This window comes from Paralichthys olivaceus, chromosome 2, assembly GCF_024713975.1.
Source record: "Paralichthys olivaceus isolate ysfri-2021 chromosome 2, ASM2471397v2, whole genome shotgun sequence".
In the NCBI taxonomy this organism is placed as follows: Eukaryota; Metazoa; Chordata; class Actinopteri; order Pleuronectiformes; family Paralichthyidae; genus Paralichthys; species Paralichthys olivaceus.
In genome coordinates this window covers 29,753,954-29,777,558 of record NC_091094.1, presented here as the reverse complement: position 1 = coordinate 29,777,558, position 23,605 = coordinate 29,753,954, and the positions used below count along the sequence as shown (strand labels likewise).

Sequence of the window (23,605 nt, the reverse complement as noted above, 5' to 3'; positions counted from 1 at the left end):
TTTGTACTGTATGTAATGTTTTACACATGTAACAAAATATAAACTGTTTTATGTCTTTTGTTGTGCATTGTATTTCATGATGGAGGCCTCAATGTGCAGGATGAATTATAGCTCTACTTGCATACAAGTAAGTAGTAGAGCAATAGTAGAGCCAAGTAGAGCATTGTTAGGTTTGCAACCAAAACATCTGCTCTGCCATTTTCACTCAAAATTGGACCAAATTAATATTTGATTGTCATATTACTGCTTTTATTTGTTCAAGTTTTTATTTACTTTGCTTGCTTTTCAGTCAAAGCACTTCCGTTTTTTTAAAGTGCTATATGAATAAAGTGTATTACTAGTAGTAGTAGTAGTAGTATCAATATTATTATTATTATTATAGTATTCAAGTGAGTTTACTATGAGTGAGTGACGACAACAAGTTTCTGGAATCAGTGTGGGCGCCCATCTGCCTTGACTAGAGGAGAATAATGGAGGAGAGGAGAGATGAGTGGATAAGAGGGGAGAGAAGAGAGAGAGAGAGACAGAGAGAGACTGTTGTCATAAAAATATAAATATAATGAATAGTGATACATTGAGATGCAATTATATTATTAATAATAACAGTTTATCATCATCATCATAATCATAATATGGTGGTAGTATTAGTAGTGAAATTTGGAGAGAGAGGGAGAGAGATAGAGAGATGGAAGCACAAACAATGGACTTTAGTTACATGAAGTAATATGAGAAAAATATGGGGCCACAGGCACAGTTCAGTGCATGTTGGGAGTTGTAGAAGAAAATTGTTGTTGTTTTCTCTATTTCTTTTGATATTTTTATGCACCTTTCAAGTTCCTGCTTTTCTTCATGACATCGATCTTTGTGTTTACTGTATCTACTTTCCCAGGAGGATGGCTTTTGAGACAGCTTTCCTGCTGCTTCCCCAAACCTTTTATAGTTTGTTTTGGGGACATTGAGCAAGCCCGCTGTAGATGACCTGAGGGAATGATTCGTAACATATTCCGATAAACAGTCAGAGATGTATGACGGTGCTGTACCATTAAGAGAATTAAAAACAAGTAAAATAATTTTAAAATCAATCCTCAGTGATGCTAGAAGCCAGTGTAAAGACACTAAAATAAGAGTAATATGGAATCTTTTCCTATTTCTCATTAAAACCATGGCTGCTGAATTTTGCAAAAGCTGTAGGCGATCGATGGATTTTTTCGGTAATCCTGAATATAGTGCATTACAGCAGTCCAGGCGAGAAAGTATAAAAGCATGAATCAACTTTTTGGCAGTTTCCAAAGTGAGGTACAGTCTTACTCTTGCAATGTTTCTTAAATGATAAAAGGCAATCTTTGTGACATTGTTTATGTGTGGATTAAAATCTAGTCCTGAGTAACACCCAGGTTCTTTATTTTTGATTTGTTTTGCTGCTCCAACTTTGCTGATAATCTTTTGTCCTTGAACATCAGTACCAATTACAAGATTTTCAGTTTTATTTTCACAGGCAATTTATAACTTGGTTGGATCAGATTTTTCTAACAAAAAGTAATTTATAAAGAACTAAAACAAAAAAGAAATTCAACTGATAAGGCTGACAGGAACTGAATTCCAGACCAAAACAAGATCAAATTAATGCTACAGAAATCAAAACTCATCTGAATGGCAGGATGAGCATGGCTATTATTATATGAGGCAGTGGCCAGCTACCTCTACTTCACTGATGGTCCCCAGCTCCAGTTAATGTAAAACTTAGAGAGTTTTAGATAAAGGACCCGTGCGTAGCAACCTAACAAAAACCAGTGCCATGTTTAGATGACTAAATTACGAGTTTTGATTTGCATATGATGCTTGCATCTTTTGAAGAGAGCCATGTGGTATATCTAGACATACTCCCAGACCAGCCAACCATTTTATTTAACCCGAGAAGAGGACATTGCGATTGACTGCTTTTTTTTCAGCTACACCCACACACACACACACAGCAATACACCCAGTGTCCTGTCAGATCCGGCTTTAACTGATTCTTTGCTTTGCCACGAATAAAACAGGGTATATAGGGATACATCCTGTTTCCATCCTTTCGCACAACTTTCATTTCAATTCCATTTAGATGCTCCAGTCTATTCATGTAGAAAATAACACTGTTGACATCAAGAAGCTATAGAGATTTTAACTGCATGCTTGGTTTTGAGCAAAAATACTTCACAATGTCTTATTTGGTGTGTAAGTTCACACAGAATACCAATGAAAAGTAAATGCCACCAAAACTTCAGTGTCAGGACTAGACTACTGCTGTGTGTGTTGCTCTCCACTGACGCATCTGGCATACAGGCAAGTCCAGATCAGTCAGTTCTATTAAATTGGTCTTAGAGATGTGGACTTTCTGCAGAAAACACAGAATGGAAAACATGCAGTTTGTAATGAGTAAAAATGTATGCCTGTTTGAGACCGATATCGTGATGTCTCCTTTTACTCACCTTTCCAGTGCTTTTGTTTTTCCGATAGGTGACTTTATAGTGCAGCTGGTCAGCAAAGATGTCCCTGATGTTCAGCTGGTGGCCATCTTTAAACAGGGCGGTGAGTGGGTCAGTCACATACAGGGTGGTTTTCTTTTGGCTTTCAATCACCTCCAGCTTGAAGTCAGGTTTGCCTATCTCAGCTGTGGAGAAGGGAGGGAGACTGTCACCTGTGCATGTACACCACTGTATGACTGTTAAAATGTAAGCCTATTTCTTATGTTCTCAGGTTATATGACTGTAAATGTTGTTTACTCTTAGCGACACAAGAGGGCGCAAGAGCACACACAATAATTAATGTGATGAATGTTCATGTATTGTATGTGACCTAATCGACTTCCCGTACATGGACATTTTTATGCGTGACTTTTCATATTCCAGTCAGTCCGCGCTCAACCCAACTGGCAGATGGCCACATTTCATTGTTCCTAAATAAATGTCCTTAAATGAGAGAAGTCGTCAGACTCCTTCCTACGCATCGTCAGCAGCACCACTCTGCTGATAAAACTCAACAGGTTATGGGCCCAGGAGACGTTTGGAGGAGAAAATAGTCGACGAAAGCCAAGAAAGTTGCAACGGATCGCGTGCTGAAGAAGGCTGCTAACCTGAGGAGAGGGGCAAGCTAGCATGGCAGAGCAACGAAGGGCAAGTAGCAGCAGGCTACATCGACAGGTATTCGACGGCGACGAGGCAAAGTATGAAGTTTGGGAAACTAAATTGTTGGGACACTTTCGTTTATTAGGGCTGAAAGACACTGTGTTGAATGAGCCAGTAACAGAAGCTGAAATAGCAGCAGATCCTGATAAAAACGCGGACGTGTATGCAGAGTTGATCCTACTGCTAGATGACAAAAGTCTGTCTCTGGTAATGAGAGATGCGCAAGATGATGGCAGAAAAGCATTACATATTCTGAGAGAATATTATGCAGGGAAGGGAAAGCCTCGTATAATTAGTTTGTACACCACACTGACCTCACTTCAAAAGTCCATCGGCGAAAGTGTAATGGACTATATCATTAGAGCAGAGACCGCCATAACTGCTCTGAGAAGCGCGGGAGAAACGCTGGGGGACAGTTTGCTGGTGGCTATGGTGCTGTAGGGATTGCCAGAGAGCTTCAAGCCATTCGCAATTCATGTGGCGCACACCTACGACAACATCACATTTGCTGACTTCAAGACCAAATTGCGGAGTTTCGAGGAAACCGAGAACATCAGAGCAACCGGGTCGAACGACGACAGCGTGATGAAGACCCAGGGGAGAACCGGACGGCGACCTCCCAGTAGCAGCGCACATGGACCAGGCAAAGACGACAGGGAGATGGTGTGCTTCAAGTGCGGGACCAAGGGGCACCGAGCGAGAGCGTGTCGACAGAAGACGTGGTGTAGTGTTTGCAAAAATGACACACACAGGGACGCGACATGCAGACGAAAAGACAAAGACAGAGACCGAAGGGACGGCGTGAGCAAAGTGTCGGAGAATGCTGAGGTAAAGGAGGACTTCGCGTTCAAGATGGTGGACGGACGGGCCAGTGACCAGCGGCAGCCGGCGCGCACCATCCAGGAGAGGGGCCTGATGGTGGACACCGGGGCCACATCCCACGTCATCAACGACATCGCCTTGTTCACAAGTTTCGACAGCACCTTCAGGCCGGAGACTCACAGCGTCGAGTTGGCTGATGGGACCAGATGCAGCGGCGTCGCTCAGCAGAGAGGCACGGCAGTGGTTACCCTCATCGACAGCAGTGGACGGCGGTGCAATGCGAAACTGTTGGACGCTCTGTATGTGCCGTCGTACCCGCAGAACATTTTCTTGGTGAAGGCAGCAACCACGAATGGGTCTACAGTCGTCTTCAAAGAAAGCAATGATGTCTTGATAACCAGATATGGTACCAGGTTTGACATTCATGTGTTTGGCAGGTTGTACTACCTGCACACTGAGATTGAGTCCACTGATGATAAGTGTAATGCAACCCACGACATCCAAGCATGGCATGAGATACTAGGCCACTGTAATTATGATGATGTGCTTAGGTTACATGATGTTGTTGATGGTATGCAGATCAAGGGGAAAATGAGTAAGCCTGAGCAAGAGTGTGAGTGTGTATTCAAGGGAAGTTTACACAAACTAGAAATAGGAATCCCGATGCCAGAGCAAAGGCTCCTTTAGAAATGATACACACAGACCTTGCAGGTCCAATAGCCACTGAGTCATTAGATGGGTACAAATATGCACAGTATTTTACTGATGATTATTCAAATACAGTGTTTGTTTACTTTCTAAAGAAAAAGAGTGATGCAGTGCAGGCAACTGAAAAATTCCTTGCAGATGTATCCTGTTATGGGAAGGTGAAGTGTATGCGATCTGATAATGGAACTGAGTTCACAGGTGGTGATTTCCAGGCACTGCTGAGGAAAAGCAAAATTAGGCATGAGACGACAGCTCCGTACTCACCGCACCAAAATGGAACAGCAGAACGTGGGTGGCGTACTCTTTTCGAGATGGGCAGGTGCATGCTAATTGAAAGTGAGTTACCAAAACACCTTTGGCACTACGCAGTACAAACAGCCGCAATGGTACGCAACAGATGCTTGAACAAGCATCTGTTGCATCTGTGGCTGACTCCTTACGAGATGTTGACAAACAAAAAGCCCAATGTGTCCAGAATGCAACGATTTGGGTCTGTTTGCTACACTTATAAGCAGGAAAAGGGGAAGCTTGACTCAAGGTGTGATCAGGGGCTTTTGTGGGGTACGACAAAAATAGCCCAGCGTATTTAGTGTATCACTCAAATACAAACAAAGTGCAAAAACACAGGCTGGTGAAATTTGTGAGCAAAACAGCTTCAGAAAAACAAACACAGACAGATGAGCCAGATCTAATTGATGACAGTGTGGGGCACAGAGTCAGGACTAGGGGGACGTAGGGGGTCAACAGGAGTGCAGAAAAGGCTCTAGAGCAAAATGAACCCGGTGAAAGTCCAGATTGCGATAGTCCAAGGGCAGCAAATGAGTCTACTGAGAGTAGGCGGTATCCAACAAGAGAAAGGAGGGCACCAAATTACCTAGGCGAATTTGTGACAGAAGACAGTGATAGTGACGGGATGCATGTCACAGTAGACTACTGCTGCAGAGCAGTTTGTGGCATTCCGCAAACTTATGGTGAAGCAATGCAGTCAGACAATTCAAAAGAATGGAGAAAAGCAATGAATGAGGAAATCCAGTCTCTAAATGAGAATAAAACCTTTACCCCGACAACACTACCCGTGGGCAAGAAACCAGTGGGGGGTAGGTGGGTTTACGCAATCAAGTCTGGTGTAGATGGGAATGACCAGTACAAAGCTCGATTTGTCGCCAAGGGCTACAGCCAGAAAATGGGTGTAGACTATGGGGAAACGTTTTCACCTACAGCAGATCTAACCAGTGTTAGAATTTTGCTACAGAAGGCAGTGCAGGAAAATTTACTGGTCCACCAAATGGACGTGAAAACCGCGTTCTTACACGCCCCCATAGACCACGAAATCTACATCAATCCACCAGAGGGCTATGAAGAAAAAGAGGGTGTAGTCTATAGGCTAGAGAAATCGCTTTATGGTCTCAAACAGTCTGGAAGAAACTGGAACAGGGTTTTACATGATTGCTTAACTGAAAATGGTTTCACACAAAACCAAGCTGACCACTGTGTTTATTCTCAAGAGTCTAAAGAAGGGAAAGTGATCTTAATTGTGTGTGTAGATGACTTGATCATCGCTGCAAGCGATGAAGGAAAACTGAAAAAGGTGAAAGGGATGCTTGCAAAGCAATTCAAGATGAAAGATTTGGGGCAACTCAAACATTTTCTTGGTATTGATTTTGATTTTTCTGATGAATGCATTAAGATGTCACAAGAGAAGTACACTCACAAAATTCTACAGTGTTTCAACATGTCAGAATGCAGGGTGAGAGATACTCCTTGTGAGCAAAAGCTCGAATACAGTAATGATGCAGTTAAAATGACAGATATCAGGATGTACAGAGAGGCCGTGGGCAGTCTGATATACCTGACGACCTGCACTAGGCCTGATCTGAGTTTTGTGGTGAGCAGGCTGTCACAGTACCTAGATGAGCCTACAGAGGAGCAATGGGTTACTGTGAAGCATGTCCTGCGATACCTTAAAGGTACAGCAGACAAAGGTTTAACCTTTAGGAGAAGCACTGAGAATCTTGGTATGAAAGCCTACAGTGATGCAGACTGGGCGGCTGATACCAGTGATCGCCGCAGTACCACAGGATACTGTGTTAGTCTTAGTGAAAACAGTGCACTTGTTTCATGGAAGACAAAGAAGCAACCTACTGTTGCACTTTCCACATGCGAAGCAGAGTATATGGCACTTGCTTCTACTGTTCAGGAATGCCTTTACCTAGAACAATTACTGGAGAATATGGATGGTTACCAATACACACAAACGGTAATACATGAAGACAATCAGGGGACGATTGCTCTTGCCAGAAATCCTGTGAATAGAAAGCGTTGTAAACACATAGACATTAGGTATCACTTTATTAGGTCTACTGTGAATGAGGGTAAGGTGAATTTAATGTACTGTGCTACTGATGAAATGGTCGCTGATGTGATGACGAAGCCTGTCAGCAAGTTCAAACTGGGAAAGTTTGCAGGTCTTCTTTTTGGTGACTAATATGTGTAAGCCAAAGGTACACATTTGTTCGATATTGTTTTGGTGTTTTTGTGTAACCAACCTGAGTACAAGTGGGGGTGTTAAAATGTAAGCCTATTTCTTATGTTCTCAGGTTACATGACTGTAAATGTTGTTTACTCTTAGCGACACAAGAGGGCGTAAGAGCACACACAATAATTAATGTGATGAATGTTCATGTATTGTATGTGACCTAATGGACTTCCCGTACATGGACATTTTTATGCGTGACTTTTCATATTCCAGTCAGTCCGCGCTCAACCCAACTGGCAGATGGCCAGATTTCATTGTTCCTAAATAAATGTCCTTAAATGAGAGAAGTCGTCAGACTCCTTCCTACGCATCATCAGCAGCACCACTCTGCTGATAAAACTCAACAATCTCTCATGGAAGTTACCATTTTAATTATGTTAGAGGCCAAAAAATTGTGAGCATTGACAACGCTGAAGCCATTTTTAGATATGACAGGTAAAGTGAGCAGTATTGGCTACAGAGTTTACCCATAGTCTGACTTTCAAACATGCACAAAACAACAGGAGGTTCTCTGCACAGACATGTTCACAACAGCAACACACACACACACACTCTCTCTCACAGTGCTTTCACATTGAACGGAAGCGCATTGCATTCACTTGAAAAAAAAAAAACTCTGTTTACAATGCATGTCTAAATCAATATTTTTTTCAGTTTTTCTGACTTTTTTTTTCCATTTTTTGGAGTAATTTTTCTTCTGTTTTTCGGACTATTTTTTTTTTTCTGCGTTTAGAGAGCATTTGAAACAATAGACGCTTTCATTCCTTTATTGAGAGCTAGATGTAATGGAAACAAACATGACCTGCTTGTTTAGTTTAATCAAGTTTTACTTTGATCTGGGTTTAAGACACTGGGAGATAGTCCTGTCTTTAAGTCATATAGATGGTATTATCATTAGTTTGTCGAATCTACGCAGGCACCTGAGGACTTTGCGGTTGCTCAGAAGGAAAGCCTATTCAGATCTGCTGAGATGGGGCAGGAGTCACCATAGGTCCATGGGAGTCACTTGCAGGTTGGAGGTTCCGAGGGAGTTCGAAGTATCTCGATAATTCAGAAATTCAGAAAAAAAACTACTCCGAAAAACAGATAAGAATTACTGCGAAAAACAGAAGAAAAAAAATTGTCAGAAAAACAGAAAAAAATATTCAAAAAAACAAACCAAAAAATAAATTACTCAGAAAAAACTGTTTTTTTTTTTTTTTCAAGTGAATGCAATACACTTCCGTAGAATTCTCCTGAAATTCTACGGACATTATACTAGGAGGCCAGGAGGAGAAAGTCTGCAAAAACTGGGGAGCGTCTCACTTGGACATTTGCATTCACACATGCACCTCCTCTGGCAAATATACTGAGGAACTGCTGAGTTTGGTGCATGTCAGAAAGCAGCTTGAGAAAGACAGAGCTGAGCTGCAACAAGAGGTCATTGGGAAGGACCGGAGCCCTGACGGGCTCTGGGACAATTTAACAGCTGTTATTTCCAACACATTTTGTCAATTAGAAAAAAGTCTTCACGAGTGTAGCAGAAGAACGTACTGTCTTTGTAGGGGCAGAACCGTGGTGTGCTGGTGTGAGGGGACTCAATGAGGTCAGTGGTGGCCCCCTCGGGGTTTCGGACAGGACGTCAGCTGTGTAGTAGGCGTTCAGGTCAGTCAGAGAGCTGGACAGATCACACACTGTTTCTGTGGTCTGGATACAGTGAGGAGTCCTCTGATTGTTCCCTGAAACCCTGTAAAATTTGACAAGTTTCATATGGACATGAATGATGGATGAAAATAGTCTTATTTAGTCTATAATAGACACCAGATGAGCAATAAATTAGGTCTTAAGTCTGTCTAGTCTGGGTATCATTTATAACGCATACAGTCAGAAATAAATAATTTATTATCTGTGCAAAATAACATTGATGTGAATATACTGTGGAACAATGAGCTGAAAGAGCTGTTTGCAGCTGTTGGCATTTGTTAATTCTATTTGATTGTTGACATTGCTCTTGCCTCTTTCATTTTTCTCTTATTGAATCACAAAGGTCAATTGTCTTTTAGTTATCTTACTATTTAAAGAGCTCTGGCCTAAAATATACATTCCAGTAAAAGCTTTTACTGAATCAATAATGGAAAGACTCATTCCTGCAAGGTCACATAGCGGGAAAGTGTGAGGGCATTTGCTTTCCGTGGACACACTGACAAGATGAATGTTTCTGGGAATTAAACGCCATTTGTTAAAAGAGTTAAAGGGTGAGGGTTCGGATGCAGGTACTTACGTAGAGTACTCCACAGTGTAGCTGTAAGTGGCTGATGGTTTTGGTTCCCAGGACAAAATGGTTTTAAAGTTGGTTGATTTCCAATTTTGTGCTTGGGGATAGGAGCCTGGAAAATGAGACAATTTGTGTAAGATACTATACTAACATGATTTAAATGAAGGTTATAGTGACACACAAATGTTGACTCCTGTCATTATGAAAGAAAACAATACACCAAAGGTGTTTTATATACTTTATTAACTTATACAAGTAATTTCCATAGGTGAGCTGTACAGGGGACTGTCACACAGTGATAGGGCCTTAGTGCCATAAGTTTTAAACTATTAAAGGCCCAGTGTGTAAGATTTAAGTGAAAGGGAACTATTATTTAATGTTGAATAATTCTCATAATGTTTTCACTAGTTTATTTCATCTAAATTGCATGAATTGTAGTTTCCTTACCCCAGAAAAGGCCCTTTAAATTTAAATACTTCGAGGGGACCCTCTCTACAGAGGCCACTATGTTTTTTACATTAGTCCAGACTGAACAAACTAAACACCTTTTGAGTTTTCATGACAATTAAAGGCTGCTTCAGTTTCTTTTTCATGTTTGGAAGGAGAGCGTGAGGTGAGGGGTAATCAGTTGCAAAATGCAATTTCAACACTAGATATCACAAAATTCTACACACTGAACACTATTTAACACTAAACTACACTTTTAAGTAATAAACACTTAACACCTTAATTGAGGCCCGTCACAATATGTAGGACTACACACATTCATTAGAGAGAAAAAAGCTTTGCACAAATGAGGCACTGTGGACCAGAAAAAATTAAAAAAGCCACAAGTTCAGATACAGCACTTTGTCAGTGAGATAAGATAATGTTAATGTTGTGAATAGAGCACGTTGCGATTGTCAGTGTAAAATATCCTTGGTCCTATATTTTATTGGACTGACTGTTCTGTCACAACCACAAATGTGTGGTTTTTATGATTACAAAGCAGCAGTAGAAAGTGTGGCGCCCAAAGAACATAAGAGAAGGGCTGTTTTTATATCAGCAGTCTGTTACCTTACCTTACCTGAGTCAGATCAGTCATTCAGTCATTTCTTATTAACAACAGCTATATACAGTGTGGTAAGTCATTGCTGTTTCTTCGCAGTATGAGCAAATACTGAGAAGAAACAGCAGTCCCCCCCTCATGTTACATAATGTTTTAGGTACTAACAAATACCTCAACATTAAATTGTTACAGGTAATCTTAAATTCTTAAATGTGATTTACAGCCTATAAAGCACGAGTGTCCACTGGTGTTCAAACATTTTTTTTCAAATATTAATCCTACAAAGTGTGTAGTGACTTGTACTGAAAACTCTATAAGACATGAAAACTGTAAAGAGTATTTCTATGTGTGCCGGAAATCTAAACATAAACACTAAATGAATGACTGTATGCTGCTCCTCCAGTGACCTGTTCATGTAGATCTGTTCATGTGAATCCAACTTTACATTTGCTATACATTTACATTTTCACACTCACAATACTACAAAACAAACTGCTCCACACAGAGAATCATAGTATTTGATATTGTATGTACATATCATATGTCGCGCTACTACAATTTGACTTTAAGGTCATTTGAGAGAACGCGTGGAATGAAGGGCGAGCAGCGTGGACTCACCTGAGGCGGAGCGTGTGGAGAGAAAGAAGAGTGTAGAGACGAGAGCTGCTGTGACTGACATCATCTCCTCTGATGTATTCCTAAAGGTTCTGTTCTGTGTCTGTGCTGCTACTGAGCGAGTACCCTGTGCAGTCTGTCGATCGTCTGACTCTCTTGCTGGAAACCAGTGGTTTTAGCAACAAGCGGGGCATAGCCAAATATGGAGCGTCCGGCCGTGGCGTCACCAGACTGACACAGCCACAGTATTGCAAATTACTATACAGCATGCTGTCCTGCTGAGGTCATCCGCAACGTAATCAACCTTACTGATGTATTATTAGTTATTATTGTTATTCATATTATTGTTGTTATTATTATTATTATTGTTGTTGTTGTTATTGTTGTTGTTATTATTATTTCGACGTTTTGGTCAGTCAGCATATAATTATTGGACACCAACCAATCACAGCTATGAAATCAGCTCTATTCATTCATTCATTCTCTCACTTCACCTGGCAGATTCTTTGAAATCAAGTGAAAGAAAGAAACGGAACATCTGTAACAAATTCCAAGTAAGTAACTGAGGCTGATTTCAGAAAAACCATTGTTGCAACAAAGTCCTCAAATTACAATGCATGCTCCAAATCAAGGGCTTCTATTACCTCAACACAAAAGGCCTGATATAACAAGTTTTCTTGTTCTGTGAAGGTGAGAGACAGTTTATAGGCCAACGTTAAACAATAGTCCACCTGAGTCGCAGTGGTTTCTGTGAATATTTCTGCTACCAACACCTGAACTCTTCTTCAGTATTCAACAGTTCAACATTCATTCCACGCTGCTCTACAACCCTCACAGACAAAAGAGATCAAATAATCAGGCACATGCAAAAACTTACATATTGCAACCTTGTAATGGTTGACTTGTTATTTTTAGTGACACTGTTGCGGTGTAATGTTCAATAACATGATTCAATCTTGTGATTGAATTAAGTTTCCAAATGTTAATAATTCAATCATATGTATTTTCCAAGTTGACGAAACTATTACACTTGAGTTCGACCAGGAACATATCAGATGCTATTATATTCCACTGTTTAAAAAAACAAATCCAGGTTTTTTTTAAAAAAAGGTGGTTTGTGATAAACAACACAATAGTTTCCCCCCAGTATTTATTGTATGCAAAATAATTCATTAGACTTATTTATCTCAAAATGAGTTTTTCATTTGGCTCAATATTTATATATTTGCTTATTATTTTAATTACCACAAGAAGTTTTAAAAAGATGTAACAGGTGGTGAATATGTTTCATGACAGATTTATAAAAATTTTAATTTGGTTGGTCAATGTTCAACCGACACAAAGATGTTGGTAATGTGACTCAAACCGAGAGGTATAGTAGGTTCAGTGTCGTCATAGTGGGAATGGAATGGATGACATGCTTCCCGATGGTATGTTGACCATACAACCCTTACTACAGCGTGAGAGAACCTAAATATTCTAGAAGCTTACAAGCTCTGACCAGGTCGATGGCATCATCATGTCTCTGCAGAGGACATTAGTCAGGACTTCCACTAAGAGCTCAAGTGGGTGATCTGGAGGTCTATTCATAGACTGAGTGGTTTAGAGTTATGCTTCCAGACATACAGAGACACTGAGAGTGAGTTTGGACTGTGGTATGTTAATAGAGAGGTTTATACTGTGTTAACCACAGTTAATATTCCACGTTACTGAAAGGGAAGCCCTCTGTTGTTTGTCTTTGCTCTCATATGTACAGGGTGGCCAGCCTTTTCAAATCAGTCTTACTACTACATTACTTCACCACACACGGTAACCTGTTCAACAATGTAACTGTAATAAAATCTCTGCAAATTCAGTTTCACATGCAGATTAAATCAAGTGAAACTAGCAGCAGGAAGGTTGGAATGCATGTACAACACTATAGCTTTGTGAGATGATTAGGAAGGACTGTCAATGATTTGTAGCAAATTTCAAAGCAGAGACAGTGGTTGTTTAATGTAGACGGCAGTTTTTCTTCCCATGGAGTTGGCACATGTGGCACTTTGCCAGAGCTCCTCCCCCTGCCCCATTATCCTTCTAGTCCCACAAGCCCCCCCCACCCCTGGCAGTGAGGGGCCTGGCTGTATTACACTTCACCGTGGCTTGAATACCAAGGAACACTCCGAAGGGAAGGACTGAATCCAAATGACTAAATGAGTCCACCAACTGTTTACACAGGATAAAGCTTCAGGAACACATGCACACATACCTGCACACGCACACATGTCAAGAAAAGCAACAACAGCAGAGTTTAGTGATCTGTGTTGATGGGTGAGATTAAATTTAAATACCAGAGAAAAGCTTAATGCTCCCAGACCCTGGTGAATTATGTAATTCTATTTCAATTTCTCCCCCCAAAAAATCTTACCTTTATAGTACTGACTTCAGTGCAGCAATCAAGCATTCACTTGGCTCTGTGGTCCATTGCTTCTTTAGTCTTAGTCTCAGTGAACTTTATTGTCAACCAAACAATGCAACAGGTCACAGAGGATTCAAATTGCGTTTCCCCATACTCCAAATGTGCAAGTAATATATAACACACAACTTATAACAAACAACAAATAGTGCAAACAAACAACAACAATGGAAACAACATATACAGACAGACAATGGACCTATAAGTTGTATAAGAAAAAATAAATGAATAAATAAAATAAAATAAAATGAAAATAAAATGAAATTCACAGTGTGACAGAGTGTATTCATGACAATAAAAGTAATTCTTCTTTTTCTTCTTCTATTCAAATTTTGAGGTATGTTATCAAGGGGCTATAATGAAGATGCAACACGGAAAAGTGCTAAGTGTAAAAAGTGGTAAGGGGGAGGTGCAGCCATACAGTATATCTGGGTGTCAAACACTGTTGGATCCACCTGAGATTTATTTTCCTTTTATTTTCAGTGTATAATCTTCAGCAGTCCTTTTCAACTGCAGCCCATTGGGCCAAAGTGTGTTTGGGTTCTGAGGGTTCTGCTTCCCCCCCCAACACAATAGAGGTATTTATCTCAATATACAGTACAGACAAATCCAACAACAACTCTTTCTGGGACACTTTACATCCCTTAAGTCCCTGTTACTATAATCAACCAATTGCAGACTACTTTTATTTTCTGAATCTGAATAATGCTTTAGAAAGTTTCTCCAAATGGTCTTTAGAGTGAATATCCTTTCACAGCCAATGTCTCATCCATCTATCAGTTTATCAAATGAGTAAAACCAGAGGTGGGAAGTAACAAAGTACAAATATTTCATTACTGTACTTAAGTAGATTTTTCAGGTATCTACTCCTTAAATTCTCAAAACTGGCTCGTTACTTGTTTCAACCTCCACGGATGACAACACGACATAAGAAAACACATCAACACAGAGAGGACCTCACTAAACCATCCAATCTATGGTAGTGACAGGTGGTGTGTACAAAGGGCAGGGACTTAATCAACCCGAACACATTCCACATCCATTTATTCCCTGTAGTCTTTATTATTCTGTCTGAAATTTGGCAGCAAAACTAGATGTGTGTCCAGTGATTTTTTTTCTCAGTACCAGTTCTGTGTAGGTTGATACCAAAAGAGGAAAACTATCCTATATCCTAGAAAAAGCATTGTGTATCATTGAAGTTAAAAATTCATTTTTACTTTTTACTCATATACTTGAGAACATTTCAGAGCCTGTACTTGAGTTAAGGAGTTGTATCAGTACTTTTACTTTTACCAGAGTCTTTTTTTACTCAAGTATCTGTATTTCTACTTTAGTAAAGAATGTGAGTACCTTTGCCACCTCTGAGTAACACAGTGTAATGTGTAAATATGCAGTGACAACCTGAGCTACTGTCCCGAGATGAGAAGTTCAGTGAAAGGTTTCATAATGAACTACACTGGCCATGCTCTTTCTGCAGATTTATTGCAGAGTTTAAACAGCAACATGGATTTGTTATTATGTTCAGTTAATAATGAAATTGCCTTTACACCACAGTGATGGACATGAATTGGAAAGAGAGAGAGAGCTGAGGGAGAGTTCAAGACAATAAGAAAACAATTACTCTTTCTTAAGTAATTATTCACTGACAAAAATGATCACCTCCGATAAAATGTGAAGATCGATACCTAACACCATAATTCTCACAAAGTCATCAGGATTAATTGTTCTCTTTAAATTTACCAGCTGGGGGCAGATGTTTATTTAACACTGTGCCATCCTCTCTTTTTATGTTGTTGAAAGATAAAAGGATATTCAAATTTCTTCTGTTATTCTATTGAGGAAATGTCAAAGACAAAGGCCTGTGAGGCTGGGCGTCATCCAGCACTTCCTGTTTTGCAAACTTGTTACTTATGGCATATTTACCAGGAGCATAAGCCTGCATCCTCTAAGAGAGGATGTGGTCATCTTAGTATTTCATGTAAATGAATTGGCAAGTCACAGGTCCTTAAATATCTATTGACAACATTAAACAACTTTACAATAAACCTTTGAATAATATTGACAAGCTGCGGGAATGGGGATTGTCTGTCTAATGGAAGGAGACAGTGTGTAAACTGAGGTCTGCTGGGAGTCAGTCAGTAAGCCACCATCGTAAACCTTAAAGTTGCCCTTTTCGATTAACAATTTGGTCAACCATTTGGTCAGTCCTCCACATATATCTTTGCTCATGCAATTATACATACACAAATGTAACATTTCCATTACAGTGCTAAAAGTGTTCGAGCTGAGCAGGGATCAGTGAGGATGAGGTCGTATTTAAAGAGGCCACTTTGGTGAGAGAATGGGCTGTGATTGGTTCGTGACTGACGAGCACCCATAAACCTATCGGTAGCTGAGCATATGACTCTGTGTTCTGCATGAACTAACACAATGCTTCATTAGTCACAATTCAAGTTCAGGATTTCTACGATGACATTCTCACTTTAAACTTAATTTAAAGTATCTTGAATTGAGGCAAATTAAAGCTGACCTTGAATTATGATCAGTCAGAATCAAATTGTCATATATCACAAATCATAAACTGGATTTATTTTCATAATTAATTATGGATACAATTACAAAGTATGTTGCAGAAATTTGAAATGGATATCTATATCATTGAGCATTGTACAAGTTACATTGTACAAGTACATGTTCTACTGAATAAGGGATCAGCCACTTGCTATCTGTAATACAAACAGCCATCATCAGGAACATCAGAGAGATCATAGTTAATAATCATCCCAAGGTACTTGTAGTTCTCTACAAAGTCTACCACATGTCCCTTGATGATAGTATTCTAAGAGTTTGAGGACTGATGCCTAAAACTTATGTCCTCGGTTTTTGTCACATTTAGTACTAAAAATGCACAGTCACACCAATACAGATTCACAATCCACAATGGGACCATGGTTGTTCTCATCTGCATGGAGGAGACTGACTGTCACAGAGTCATCAGCAAATTTGAAAAGTAATCTGTTGTCATGCCAGCTGCGGCAGTCATCAGTATACACATTATAGAGGGGAGGTGAAAGGACACAGGAGGAGACCCTGTGGATGATGACAATGTGTCTTACATGCATTACTTTCTGTGTCAGTTGTCAGTTGCAGCTCGAGGCATGTATCCAAAATTATCTTTTCCAGGCACTATACTGATACTGTAGTCACTACAAGTTACGCATGTTCCATTTTGCCTGGGGGACATTTAAAACAAACCAGTCTACAACACAATAAAAATCACATGAAAATCAACCTCCCTCCTCATCTTTTCATATTTTTTTTACTCCTCCATTTTTTAATGTGGATTTAGAATTTGATACTGAGCATAGCCGTGAAATTGGCTCCCCAATAGAAATGGTACAAGTTGTCAAATTAATGTTACCTACATAAATCCCCACAGATTTACAAAACATTCTCAGAACACAGTTTACATCAGAGTAAGGTATCACATTTTTAATTACTCACCTTATTGATGGAACCTCAACCATATTTACTGTCCCTGGCTCAGACTCTCTCTCAAGCATCTACAGTAGGTGTTTTCATTCCCAAAACACAGGCTCTCTTGTGGTTCCAAGAGTCTGTAAGAGTAGAACAGGAGGTAGAGCATTCAGCTACCAGGCAGACAACTTCTGTGCATTTATGGTTAAACTTAAAACATTCCTTTTTGATAAAGCCTTGCTGGATCAGGTGAGTCCTGAACCATCCCTTAAGCTGCTATAGGTCTAGACTGCAGGGGAAACTCCCATCATCCACAGAGCACTTCTCCACTTCTCTCTGTCTCTCTGCCTCCCCCCACCCCACACTCATTTATTTTTTTGAGTAAATGTCAAAAACTATGTTATTGACGTGTCTCTTTTCTCCCATAGTCCCTCTCTCTCTTTCTCTCTCTCATTGCAGATACCTCTGACTCCAGAACTGAAGGAGAACAACTATTATTATTATTATTATTGTTAACAACAATACTTAATTGATTATTATATTAATTGTTGCTGCTATCATTGATAATCAATAACTTCTTTACACTGTTATTGTTTACATTTTAACTAGTAAGAGCTGATACCAGATGATCCAGGCAGATGATTGTCCACATTGAGCCTGGTTCTGCTAGAGGTTTCTCCCTGTAAGTGAGGGAGTTTTTACTCTTCACAGTCACCAAAGTCTGCTCATTGTGGGAACTGTTATGTTTCTTTATATCAAACAAGATTTGAAGGTCTTGAGATAATGTATATTATGATTTGGCACTATACAAATAAAATTGAATTGAATTGAATAGGTGATGGGATAATAATAACAATAATTAATTGAGCAGTAGTATCACAATATATTCAGTAAACTGTACAAAAAGAATATGTTTTTTTTTCTTTCATGAAAATATTTTCCATTTCATATTATGCACACACCAACCTATAACTGTGGGCTGAGTGTCATAAAATTAACAACACATTCATAGCATCTGCAAACAATACTATATAACAACATTCAAGCATACTATCTATATAACAACAGATCTTAACTGTGTTTGTTCTCAAGTGTGGGGTGTTTTATACATTTTTAATAACATTATACGGATCACATTATAGCGTGACATATTTCTGGTTGAGGACAGGAGGAAATTACTGCAGTAAAGTGTGAAAGATGGGTAAAGAAGAGTTGAAGTGGAGTATAAAATGACCGTGGTATTAATGATAAACTAATCACATGAGGGATCGTCTCAGTTGTTCATTTGGAAAAAGGGAAACTGTAATAAAGTTATTGCATTACCTGAAAGGTTTCACAATGTAACTTGATACGAATCCCCTTGCGAGTCTGCTATTGATCCGAAAAGTCTGAATCTGTGAATGTCTTTCACACTTTCCTTCAGTCACTTTCCTCTTGTTAATCGTTCCTGCTTCAGCTCACCGGTCGTAGCCAGAGGTGTGTTCCATCCAGGGCCGAAGGTGATGTTGCTTACTGCGGGGTTAACCCTCTTCACTTCCACCAGCAATTGGAAAACAACACACGGGAGCTCCGCATCATATCAACTCGTTACGCTATAATGTAATCCATATAACGTTATTAAAAATTAAAAAACAAAAAAGATCTTACCAGCCTATACACCTCTCCTACAAAGGGGAAGACCACGCCTCCACGACACACACTTTCATCAGAAATGAAACTTATCTCTCTCTCTCTCTCTCTCACGTGTCTGTGTGTTTCGGGTCAGATCAAGGTGATCAGCGGGACCTTTCATGTGACACCTGCATTTAGAGACGCGGTCTTTCAGTCGCCTGCAAAGACCCCCTCCTTTGCACTTACCGCTCTGAATGCTGTCTCTGTCCACGCGCACAGTATGGAAGCCCTTGATGGTGGTGTTTTCGTCGGGAACATCCTGGTGCAGCCATGTCTCCGTAAAGCATATTAAACTACACTCACGATACTCCTTCTGACTTTGGACCAGTGCAGTCAGCTCGTCCATCTTATTCCCCAGCGATCTCACGTTTCCCATGACAATGGAGGGAAGACTCGGCTTATAGCTCTTCTTGATAAGTCTTTGTTGTTTCACAGCCTCCCTTTTCCTCCGTAGTTTTTTGCGTCCTCTGCATCCCCTGTGTGTCCGTATCAAGATTTCAGCCGGAATATCATTGTCCGTGGTCACCGAAGGTCGCTCGCTCTCTCCAACTCCACGCAGGGAAAGACCGCGTCTCTAAATGCAGGAGTCACATGAAAGGCCCCGCTGACCACCTTGATCTGACCCGACGCACACACACACACACACAGACACGTGAGAGAGAGATAAGTTTCATTTGTGTGTGTCGTGGAGGCGTTGTCTTTCCATGTGTGGCAGGAAAGGTGCAAAGGTAAGATCTTTCTTGTTTTTAATTTTTAATAACGTTATACGGCTAGAAGGCAGCAGGGGCAGACAGGTCCCTTTCAGGTAATGCAATAACTTTATTACAGTTTCCCTTTTTCCAAATTAACAACTGAGACGATCCCTCATGCGAATAGTTTATCATTAATACCACGGCAATTTTGTGCGCTACTTCAACTCTTCTTTTACGGGGTGCAGTTTGTTAAGCAGCTCACGCTGAAAATAACAGCAACATTTTGTCACATTTAGCTTCAAACCATGTTTAAAAAACTTGTGTGAATTTTTGAGAGTCACTTTTTTGCACATTTACAACAATATTTGTCAACTTAGAGATATTTTAAATATTTAAATCCAAATGTTAAATGTTACACTTAAATGTTGAATCTAAATCTAAATGTTAAATTTAAATCTAAATCTAAATGTGCAATCTAAATAATAAATCTAAATCTAAATGTTAAATCTCAATGTTAAATCTAAAACTAAATGTTAAATCTAAAACTAAATGTTAAATCTGAATCTAAATCTAAATGATAAATCTAAATGTTAAATCTAAATGTTAAATCTAAATGTTAAATCTGAATCTAAATCTAAATGTTAAATCTAAATGTTAAATCTAAATGTTAAATCTAAATGTTAAATCTAAATGTTAAATCTAAATGTTTCGGGTGAAACTAAATATTTAACTAATATGCAAATTCAAATGCCGGTAACAGGAAGTCCCAAAATAAAAGCTCGAAGAGGTCAGAGTGTGTTTATAGTGGTAAATAACGAATAAAACCCATCTTATCCGGGGAAATGGACTCTTGGACATGGAATATCGTGTTACTAACTACATAAAATAACAAACACGTTTGGAGAAACTTTATTTGAAGAGTACTTTGAGTTTTTAGTGTCACTTTTATGGAGACGATTCACGATATTCCATGTCCGAGAGTGTTTATTTGTATAGCGCCAAATCATAATATACATTATCTCAAGGAACTTTACATAGAAGGTCAAGACCTTCAAATCTTGTTTAATATAAAGAAACCTAACAGTTCCCACAATGAGCAGACTTTGGTGACTGTGAAGAGTAAAACTCCCTCACTTACAGGGAGGGGGGGGGGGGCAGAGAGACAGAGAGAAGTGCTCTGTGGATGATGGGAGTTTCTATGCTATAGAGACCTATAGCAGCTTAAGGGATGGTTCAGGACTCACCTGATCCAGCCAGGCTTTATCAAAAAGGAATGTTTTAAGTTTAACTGTAAATGCACAGAAGTTGTCTGCCTGGTAGCTGAATGCTCTACCTCCTCAGAGAGAGATATACTTAACACCTTTCGTCAAAAAGTGACAGTTTTACGACTTTGAACTTTTACCTAGTGAGGTCACGAGAAGAGGGGGGGGGGGGGGGAAGAGGGGGGAAGAGAAGAGGAGGAGAAGGGGGGTTTAGGAAGTGGGGGGTCATAAAAATATATATATATATATATATATATACAAAAGTGAGGGGGATTAAAAACCAGATACGGGGTGAGGTCAGAGAGCGCACTTAGCTGCAGGAGAACTCAGTATGTAAACATCCAAAGAATAACAACAGGTGTGATTGTATGGCTCCTCTCTCTCACAGACAGAGGCCCAAATGATGCAGAAAAATAAAAAACTAAATGGGTAAAACAGGAACAAGGGTCCAAGTTGACTTTCTATGGCTTTGACTGTCTCAGATTTGGTCAAGCTTGTCAGGGTGTGTTATCACAGATCAAAAATGTTATGACTTTTTATTTTAAGGCTGGAGGTTCCCTATCTATCTATCTATCTATCACAAACTGAACTAAATTCTCAAACACTTCCTGTGTGCTCAAAAGTCCTGTTCGTTTAATAGAGTCTAGAGCTCTAACTACTACCACAAACTAAATCCTCCAGGCTGCTCGTTTACCAGCCAGCTCAGAGTATGTAATGTGTAAATCAGACAGTGTTAGAGTTTAAAAAAAAAAAAAAAATATTTACACTATGTAGCTAGGCTTGCAGTTCCAGTCTTTATGGTATCAAAGCTTATCATATCCTAGACCTGACACTGTTTGATGCACAGAGCTACAGTATCTTCTCATGTGAGTGACGTTGCTGCAAACTAGTACTTTTCCAAAGCTGTCCGTGATAATGTGGGGTGCAGTGTCATACTGTGCACTTCGAGTATTCTCAAAATAAATCCACTCAATTTACCAAAAAAATCTGATGAGCCATCAAATGCACTCATCAAACAGAATCAGAACAAGAGATTGATGTATACACAATGTATTTGTATCAGACAAACTGAAAGGACATTTTGTTACTTTCTAAATATTAAACTCTAAAACATTACACAGCCTTTTATCACTATACTTTGCTCTTAATTTCATATTGTTTCAAATAATTGTATATTTTATTTTCAGATATGTTGAACTGTTTTCTATTATTATTATTAACAACATTTTTTTTTTGTGCTAATTAAACTCATGGATCTTGTGAAAGATCATGCTGATTACAGATAACCCCCTTCTGATGTATGTAGCAAAGGGCCAGGAGTGATTAGGCAGCCAACTAGTGTGGGAAAAGCAGTGACTCACAGGTTATGCAACTGAAAATCACCTGAAGTAGTGGTTTGAATATGATTATATATGTTATCTAAATGAATGGGACCTTTAGTCTGAGTTATTCTTTGACCCTAAATAATAATAAACCAAGGGCATGGAAGTGCCTAATCAATGATTAACTTATTTTAATTTTACTTTTACTTTAAAATTGATCCTTGAACACAACTTTTGTTCCAGGTGAAGACTCAGGTACAGTTTAAGCTAATTAATTGATTTTTATAAGGACATAGATTTTTGTCTGTGAGCACTGGATGTGTGCTAATTGTTATCTTGGGTTTCAATGAAACCTTATTAAACAATTGGACAAATGAAGTCTTATATTTATGTAACCCAGATCTCCTAGGCCTGAGTTCGTAAACACAAAAAAAAATGAATATGATCTCAGAAGAATATTTGAAACGAATCTTATCTTTTGTTTAAATTCCTCTAATTAATATTAAAGACCACCACAACTGTATTTTAAAAGTCAAAACCTTCACAGGTGTTTATTTACAATAGGAAATAAATGAAAAGGCTGTGAATTCTTCTCAGGAAGTAAAATATTTACAAAACAAAATAAATGCACAAAATAAAATACAGGGTCTCTTTAAATTGTTTAAACTGTTCCTTTGACTTCTCAATTTACCCTTTAATTCACTGGTTAAATAAAATCTTTACCTTTCACAGGTCTCTGAATAAAAACAAACACAATTCCTATCAACTGTAAATTAACTCACAAACATCACATGTGGGCCCACTTCAGAAATGATCAACTTGAAACTTAGTTGCAGGCCTGTAGTGATGCTCGGGTGCGGTGAGGCCTGAAAACTGAGTGGACACTTCACTCAATCAAGAGCATAAAATAAAAGCACGTGCATTGTCAATATTTCTTTTTTATTTCACAACATAAAAGCACTTAACACTACTTCAAAATTGTACTCTTGTTCATTTCAGAGAGAAATATTGTATGTTATACTGCATTGCATTTATTTGACAGCTTACTTTAAAATGAAGATTTCAAACAATATAACAAGCTGTTAAACACGTTGTTAAAGACTTTACGAGTGGTTTTGAACATTTTTTGTTTCTGAAAAATAATTCTCGTCGTTTAAAGCTTTTTTTTTTTTTTTTTTCCATCTGAAGTTCTCAGAAGCTTAAATGATCCAGTAACTCACCACAAATCAAAGAGAAACAAGCTCCCACAATATATCTAACATTTCTGTTTATAAAACAGTTTATAATGTATTTTACTGTAGCTTCACTTGCTGCTTACTCAGCTACTTCAGTATAAATGGTCTAATGACATAATGTAGATGAATAAAATGATAGAATAATAGGTCAAACAAGTACTTTTATCTTAAACATTTAACAACAGTTAAGTAGCCTGTATCTGACTGGTACAAAAACGTTTATCATGACACCAGGCCAGTGTGAACAGGAAGTAGATTGTCTACTCCGCACTTGGTTGCTTATAATACTACGAACGACCAACAGAGATGGAGAAAAGTAGGAGGTGTTTTCACAAGACTGTCAC

The 23,605-nt window shown here is 39.1% G+C and overlaps 1 pseudogene; it reads right to left on the bottom strand.

The window, feature by feature from the left end:
• Window positions 1-1,917: 1,917 nt before the first annotated feature.
• On the bottom strand, window positions 1,918-11,432 carry LOC138405537 (tissue factor-like; annotated as a pseudogene).
• Window positions 11,433-23,605: the final 12,173 nt, after the last annotated feature.